Raw genomic sequence first — 8847 nt, 5'->3', positions numbered from 1 at the left:
TGTGGGATCTTCCCGGACCGGGGCACGAACCCGTGTCCCCTGCATCGGCAGGCGGACTCTCAACCACTGCGCCACCAGGGAAGCCCTCTCTGTTCCTTTTGCAAACAACTTTAATGAAGGTGTTAAAGCTCTACACCCCAGGACAGTTTATCCTAAGGGGTGAGTGTACAACTGATCTTTTTTTACTTCAGTACAGCCCATGAATAATGTAAATGCTCATTTTCTTTAGGATATAAAGAGAGCCCTAGGGTGCCCAATCTGTACCTGTTATTGTCATAAAATGCATACTGTTGGATAAAAAAAAAATCCTAGCTGTCTTCTTTGTAGAAATTGACATGCTGACCCTAAAATTCATATGAACATTAAAGGGATCCAGAATAGCCAAAACAATCTTGAAAAAGAATAGAGTTGAAAGAATAAAGTTCTTGAAAAAGAATATACTTCCCAATTTCAAAACTTACTACAAACCAACAGTAGTAACCAAGACCGTGTATTACTGGCATAAGGATAGATTTATAGATCAATGGAATAGAACTAAGGATACAGAAATAAACTCTTTTATTTATGTTCAGTTGAGTTTCAACAAGGGTGCCAAGACAATTTGACAGGGAAAGGAATAGTCTTTTCAACAAATGGTGCTGGGACAACTGGATGACAACATGTAAAAGAATGAAGTTGGAATGATACCTCACACCATATATAAAAATTAATTCAAAATGGTTTAAAAAAACTAAATATAAGAGCTAAAACTATAAAACTCTTAGGAAAAAACATAGGGTCTTCCTGACCTTGTCTTAGACATGACACCACAAGTACAAGCAACAACAAAATAAATTGGACTTCATCAAAATTTAGAACTTTTGTGCATTAAAGTGTCTCAAGTGAGACACTTAAAGTGACTTAAGAGAGTCAAAAGACAACCCACAAAATAAGAAAAAATGTCTGCAAATCATATATCTGATTTTAAAAGTAATATCCAGAATATATAAAGAGCTACAACTCAAAAAACCCAATGCAAAAATGGGCAAAGGATTTGAACAGACTTTTCTCCAAAGATGGACAAATAGTCAATAAGCATGTGAAACTATGCTCATCACTAGCCTTTAGAGAAATGCAAATCAAAACCATGATGAGGTATCACTTCACACCCATTATGGTGGCTATTACAAAAAAAGCAAAAAATAGCAAGTGTGGGAAGGATGTGGAAAAATTGGAACTCTGGTACATTGCTGGTGGGAACATAAAGTGGTGCAACTATTGTGGTTTTGAAGGTTCCCTGAAAAGTTAAACATAGAATTACCTTTTTTTTTTTTTTTTTTTTTTGCCATGCTGCTGGGCTTTTGGGATCCAATTCTCCAACCAGGGATTGAACCCCAGCCTTTGGCAGGAGAGCATGGAGTCCTAACCATTGGACCGCCGGGGAATTCCCTATAATATTACAATATTGATCTAGCAATTTCACTCCTAGAAATACACCCAGAAGAATTGAAAACATGGACTCAGACAGATACTTGTACACCAATGTTCTTAGCAGCATAATTCACAATAGCCAAAAGGTAGAAACAATCAAAGTGTTCATCACCAGATGAATGGATTAACAGAATGTGATATATACACACAATGGAATATTATTCAGCCTTAAAAAGGAATGAAGTGTTGATACATACTACAACATTGAAGAACAGTGCAAACATAAGTGAAATAAGCCAAACACAAAAGGACAAATGATTCCACTTACATGAGGCATTTAAAATAGACTAATTCATAGAGACAGAAAGTAGAATAGACTAGAGGTATTACCAGGGGCTGGGGGAGGGGCGCAAAATGGGGAGTTATTTCTTAAAGAGTGAAAATTTTCTGTTTGGAATGATGAACAATTTCTAAATGAGGGAGGTTATGAGTATCTGGGGGCGAGGAGTATATTGGAACTCTTTGTACTTTCAGCTCAATATTGCTGTGAACCTAGAACTATTCTAAAAAATAAAGTATTTTTTAAAAAAAGTTCTGGAAATAGACTGTGGCAATAATTATACAATATTGTGAATGTACTTAATGCCACTTAATTGTACACTTAAAAATAGCTAAAATGGGGCTTCCCTGGTGTCGCAGTGGTTGAGAGTCCGCCTGCCGATGCAGGGGACACGGGTTCGTGCCCCGATCCGGGAAGATCCCACATGCCGCGGAGCGGCTGGGCCCGTGAGCCATGGCCGCTGAGCCTGCGCGTCCGGAGCCTGTGCTCCGCAACGGGAGAGGCCTCAACAGTGAAAGGCCCGCGTACCACACACACACACACACACACAATAGCTAAAATGGTAAATTTTATGTTATGTATTTTTTACTACAATAAAAAAAAGAACCAAAGAGAGAAGTTCTAGTAACTAGTTAAAACTTTATTATCTAGCCATGTGATTTTGAATTAAACATTGCTCCATGTTTAATAACAACTGTTTTGTTGTTATTCCTGTCTTTTCCTCTTCTCTTACAATCCATATTAGAAAATTCCGTCCTCTGTCTTCAAAATATAGTATGAATATGGCCACATCTTTACCTCCACCACAACCCACACCCTCCAGTTTAAGTCACCATCACTTCTCCCCTGTATTCTATGGTAGGACTACTAACTTCCCTACTTCCACGCTACACTCCCTCTACTGTAGGCACACTATAGTCTATTCTCTGGACAGCAAGCAGGTCATATCACTCCCCTGTGCAAAGCCCTTCCATCATAGTTTCATTTATTTAACATGCTAGACTGTTCTGGGACAGTGACAAAAATCCACGACCTCATGGAGCTTATATTTGAGGGAATTTAGAATATAATACAAAATTCTTAAGCGACCTACAAGTATGATCTGGTTCCAGCTTACATCTCTGACTTCATTTTAGCCCATGGCCCTGTGGAGAGCATTTCTCTAAACAAGATTAGAATTCTGTTGGAAAGGAAGTAAGGGGTGAATGGTTGTTAAAAATGTTCATACCTACATTAAAAAGTGCTTACCAAAGTCCCCTCCCCAGTGAAACAACCCAGGGCCTTATCTGGTTACTGTGTTCAGCTCCAAGAACAGAATTTTTGGCTGATATATATAGTCTTCCTCGTCAAGTTTGGATATGGCCCCTTGAGGCCTGGCAACCTAAAACTTAAGTTATCTATATCTAAACTATCTTAAAAATGATGGAGAAGAAGAAATAGTATAACTACAGTGAAAGTCTAATTCTGGAAAGGGGAGAATGGATGGAAAAATAGTACACAGTTATCATTGATCTATAGCATACATTATACTAACTAGGCAGGAATACGGAAGACTCCCTCCATGGGGGTGGAGTGAGTTTCTTGGCCAGCCAATTGGGAACCTCCAAATTTGTTCTCTGTGGGAATCTTCCTTATTGCCACCATGGCCCATGTTTTTTCCTGCTAGATAGATGGTCTTGCTTGTCCTTATTCTCCATGGCTATGCCAGAGGTGCGCATGGGGTAAATGCCTTTTCTGGAGATGGACTACTCAACTTTAGCTATGGTACAAGTTGGGAGCCTAGAAAGGCAATAGACTGCTAGGCTTAGGGATTCTTTGGCACTACAGTTTCTATGACAGCTCAGTAGCCTTTGGTTCAATTCCTTCTGCTAGTTCCCACAGCCAAAGATTTTTTTCCTAGTCACTGTAGCCAGAAGGATGCAAAGCTCTGATGGGCTAGCCTTGGGACCTACACGTACCACTGGAACTAGGGGAGAATGTTGCTTCTCTCTTAATCCCATGAGAGCGTGTTGGGGGGGTGTTCCCCATTTTAAATCGGGATGCTATTGCCACAAGAAGGGGAAATGGAGGCTAGGTGGCAAATAATGTACACTTAAAGGCATGCTTTAGCTCAAGTGTTCTCCACCTCTATAGAGAAGACTGATGTTCACATTTGTGACACATTTCCATGGGTACACTCACAAAATAATGTCAGTCTCTGGTAGCTATCTATAAACCCCCCTTTCCTCTCCCAGAAAGCATATTGGAATGTACTTATATCAAAGTGATGTTATTACAGAGATAACCTTAATCTACTCTAATTTTTAAATGTGTCACTTGCAAATTTTGGCACTTTATTATTACTAACAAATTTCTTGTGACTTACCTTGTGTCACCTTGTTGTGACACAAGTGTGTCACAATTGTTATACATTTGTTGGGGGAAGGGTCTTATCTGTGGCACCCCAGTACTCCTGAGTTATGTCTTGTTTGGATCTCTTAGTAAAATTAACCTTCCTTCTTTGAGCACACATTGCCACGTGACAGAGAGAGGCAGCCAGGATAATGGGGAATGTCTACTGGGATCAAATATTTCCAGAATAATGCACCAAGCAGATAATCTATACAGAAAGTATTAGAAATACTGTATGTTTTCAATTAAAACATTCCTATCTTTCCTAATGATTCAAGAATCCTATATTTTCTTTCATCAGAAAATGTAAACTAGATAATTAATTAATTTTCTAGTCTCCTATACTCTATTAAGAGTGTTCTTTATCTCACCTTTGTGTACTTCTTGGGCAAAAGGGTCAGTAACAAGCGAGCTATCTTAACTATAGAAATAATGTACGTTATTAAATTCCCAGCATAAAGTTAGTCACTTGGGTAAATTAACAGAGAGTAAAACTAGCATCAGTATCATCCTAAAATTCAGAGTACTTTTCTTTAAGACCAAGTAAGATAGTTCCTCAAAGAAACTTGAAGCAGCTAACTTTCAGGGTGCATAAGCCTAAGAGATGGTGACTAAAACCTGGAGAAGGGGGATTTCCCTGGTGGCACAGTGGTTAAGAATCTGCCTGCCAGTGCAAGGGACACGGGTTCAAGCCCTGGCCCAGGAAGATCCTGCATGCTGCAGAGTAACTAAGCCCGTGAGCCACAACTCCTGACCCCACATGCCACAACTACTGAAGCCCGCATGCCTAGAGCCCATGCTCCCAACAAGAGAAGCCACCACAATGAGAAGCCTACACACCGCAATGAAGAGTAGCCCCCGCTAGCTGTAACCAAAGAAAGCACAGCAACGAAGACCCAATGCAGCCAAAAATAAACATAAATAATAAAATAAATAAATTTAAAAAAAAAACCAACAACAAAAACCTGGAGAAGGCACTAGGCTTCCTTATTTGGCTTTCATTTTCCTTTTCGACATCATTCAGGAAATGTTTCCTCATCTGTGATGGAAGGGAGGCAGCATTCTAGAGAAGATTAAGTACTGTACTACTGCAGATTTCCTCTCTTTAAAAAAAAATCTCTAGTTAAATTTGCAACAGCAAGTTTGCCCCATTTCAAAGGAAACTAATATGCAAAAATCCAATTTACAGGTTTAGAATGTTGCAGAATGAGTTTTAATTTTATGAAATGCACTAAGTGTACCTGAGGATAGACTCTATAATGATGTGTTCCCCTAATGTTTTTAAATACTGTAGTATGATTGTTTACAGACTTTTATATACGAAAAGGAGAGCAAAAGAAGCAGAGAAACCTAAGGCTAAAAGCCTTAGAAGCCATGGCCGAATGTGTGGTGAATCAGAAGTGAAGATAAAACATGTAGAAGATTATAATTAGAAAATTAATCCAATAAATATTTATTTGTTTTTGCCTAAACATGTATTAAACAGAACAATACAAAGATAAGTAAGACAGGATCCTGTATTCTCAAGTCAGCTGGTGAGATGAAACCATCTTATGTGATACAAATAGAGAATAAGTTCAAAACTGCATGGTACCATTTGTTTCTTAAAAGTATATGGGGGGGCTTCCCTGGTGGCGCAGTGGTTGAGAATCCGCCTGCCGATGCAGGGGACACGGGTTCGTGCCCGGTTCGGGAAGATCCCACATGCCGTGGAGCGGCTGGGCTCGTGAGCCATAGCTGCTGAGCCTTGCGCGTCCAGATCCTGTGCTCTGCAACGGGAGAGGCCGCAGCAGAGGGAGGCCCGCATACCACAAAAAAAAAACAAAGGAACCTTTACTTTGTGGGGCTGACGTCGGTTCGGGAAGATCCCACATGCCGTGGAGCGGCTGGGCTCGTGAGCCATAGCTGCTGAGCCTTGCGCGTCCAGATCCTGTGCTCTGCAACGGGATAGGCCACAACAGTGAGAGGCCCGCATACCGAAAAAAAAAAAAAAGTATATAGAATATATGTGTATGTATAACTGAATCACTTTGCTGTACACCTGAAACTAACACAACACTGTAAATCAAACATACTCTAATATAAAATAAAAATTAAATTTAAAAAAGTATATAGAAATGGAGATGGTGAGGTAGTCAGAGAAGACTGGGAAAGGCAATACTTGAAGTAGAACTTGCAAGGTAGAGAGGCCAAGGAATAGAGAGAGTCATTTCAGAAAGACACGAATGACCGTGCAATGTGGGGGCCCACGAGACCAGCTTGACTACAACAGAAAGTGAAAGTTTAAAAAAATCTACTCTAAATTGAATAAAGTGCCTAAGGATGGGCCAGATTATAGGGAAATGCAGCAGGCAACAGAGAGCGTTTGTAGAAAATAGCTTGATAAAATGTGGTGTTTTTTATTTTATTTATTTATTTATTTATTTTTGGCTGCGTTGGGTCTTCGTTGCTGCCCAGGCTTTCACTAGTTGCTGCAAGTGGGGTCTACTCTTTGTTGCGATGCGCGGGCTTCTCATTGCGTGGCTTCTCTTTGTTGCAGAGCACAGGCTCTAGGCGCATGGGCTTCAGTAGTTGTGGCTTGCAGGCTCTAGAGTGCAGGCTCAGTAGTTGTGGCGCACAGGCTTAGTTGCTCTGAGGCATGTGGGATCTTCCCGGACCAGGGCTTGAACCTGTGTTCCCTGAATTAGCAGGCGGATTCTTAACCACTGCGCCACCAGCAAAGTCCCTAAAAATGTGTTTTAAAAGAACAATTTGGCAGTGAGGTACAGGATGAGATTGCAAGGTAGATTGGATTGAAGCCTGTTGAAATAATTTAAATCTTGTCAGTAAATATTTATTGAGTGCCTACTAACTATATCATTGCATTCTATACTGTGGAGGATACAAAGAAGAGTAAGATATACATAACTCCTGTACTTAAGGGGCCAACAGGTAGATTTGTATGACAAAGATATAAATTAGATAGAGAATTAAGAGGATGATTTTTCTGGTCTCAGAATCTTTGAGTTTGCCATAAAAGAGTCTCAAAGTACTGTAGAGGCTCAAAAATAGACATTAAGTTTGGGTTAAAGAAAGGTTTTTTTGAAAGAGTTATCTTTTGAGATGGGCCATGAAGGAGGAGCAGGATTTCAAGAGGCAGCGATGAGGGAAGGAAATTCCAGACAGTGGGAAGCAAAATGATTCTGTTGGGAAAGTACTACTTTAAAACTGGGTTAAATCCCAGGTCAGCAACCAGTTCTGTCCTCTTTAACAAACTATACAGCCTCTCAGAACTTTAATTTCCCCTCTGTAAAATGAGGATAATAATTGTCCTACCTCACAGTGTTGTAAAGATTAAATAATAATATATGAAGAGTATAGCATGCTCACTGGCATATAATTGGTGCATCCAACAAATGTTAGCTAGGGCTGTTATAATAATAAAGTGAGTAAAAAGTGCAGAGGATAATAAGCATAAATGTCCTGGAAACATGAAGAAAACTACCTGCTTTGAGTGTAAGATTTATGTGAGGATAGTTGTCTTGGTCTGTTTGGACTGCTATAACAAAATACCATAAACTGGGTGGCTTATAAATGACAGAAATTTATTTCTCACAGTTGTGGAGGCTGGGAAGTCTAAGATCAAGACACTGGCAGATTCACTGTCTGGTGAGGCCCTCTTCCTGGTTCACAGATGGCTGCCTTTTCGCTGTGTCCTCACATGATGGAAAGGCAAAGAGAGCTCTCTAGGCCAGAACTGTTCAACATAAGCCTGCAATGGGTTGTCATATTAGAAGAAAGAAAAGAATCTATTAAAGAGCACTAATCTCATGCCAAACACAGAGACTCAGGACTCAGAAGCCAATTTGAATGTTTTCACTGACCAAAGATGAGACAATATGAATATCAATAAGGATAAAACTGCATTGAATTGAAGCACATAAAATTTGGTTAAATCTATGAATTCATAATGATACAAAAAAAACTCAATGGTTTTGCAATGTATGGACCTTATTTGGATCTCAATTCAAACAAACCATTTTTTTAAATGTATAAGATAGGGAAATGTAAATACTGACATGTTTGAGGACATTAAGAAATTATTGTTAATTTATTTTAGATGTAATCACAGTATTGGGGTTTTATTTATTTCAGAGTCTTTATCTTTTAGAGATACACACTGGAATATTTACATGTGAAAGAATCTGATATCTAGTGTTTGGTTCAAAATAATCTGGGTAGTGGGAGGGTAAATAAAGCAAGACTGGCCACGTATTGATAATTGTTGAAACAGGATAATGGTCTCATGGTGTTCATTTTGCTATTACTGCTCCCATTTACCATTGAACAAAAAGAATAAAATACATAGGAATAAACCTACCTAAGAAGACAAAAGACCCGTGTGCAGAAAACTATAAGACACTGATGAAAGAAATTAAAGATGATACCAACAGGTGGAGAGATATACCATGTTCTTGGATTGGAAGAATCAACATTGTGGAAATGACTATACTACCAAAGCAATCTACAGATTCAATGCAATCCCTATCCAACTACCAATGGCACTTTTCACAGAACTAGAACAAAATATTTTACAATTTGTATGGAAACACAAAAGACCCCGAATAGCCAAAGCAATCTTGAGAAAGAAAAACAGATCTGGAGGAATCAGGCTCCCTGACTTCAGACTATACTACAAAGCCACAGTAATCAAGACAATATGGTAC

At 39.3% G+C, this 8847-nt stretch overlaps 1 protein-coding gene across 3 annotated transcripts in view; it reads left to right on the top strand.

Annotated features, from left to right (window-relative positions):
* The window catches only part of CTSS (cathepsin S), a 43423-nt gene that overhangs the window by 2394 nt on the left and 32182 nt on the right, over positions 1–8847 (top strand). The window contains exon 1 of one of the 3 annotated variants that reach the window (XM_028488870.2): positions 8–159. The exons of the other annotated variants lie outside the window; for them this stretch is intronic. The gene's annotated coding sequence lies outside the window, so the exon portion shown is untranslated. Of the gene's footprint in view, positions 1–7; positions 160–8847 lie in introns of those variants that run through there. 3 annotated transcript variants of the gene reach the window in all.

The sequence above is a fragment of the Physeter macrocephalus genome, chromosome 4 (genome assembly GCF_002837175.3).
Source record: "Physeter macrocephalus isolate SW-GA chromosome 4, ASM283717v5, whole genome shotgun sequence".
Lineage (NCBI taxonomy): Eukaryota > Metazoa > Chordata > Mammalia > Artiodactyla > Physeteridae > Physeter > Physeter macrocephalus.
Note: the sequence above shows the minus strand (reverse complement) of the source record. Positions and strands in the feature narration are given on the sequence as shown.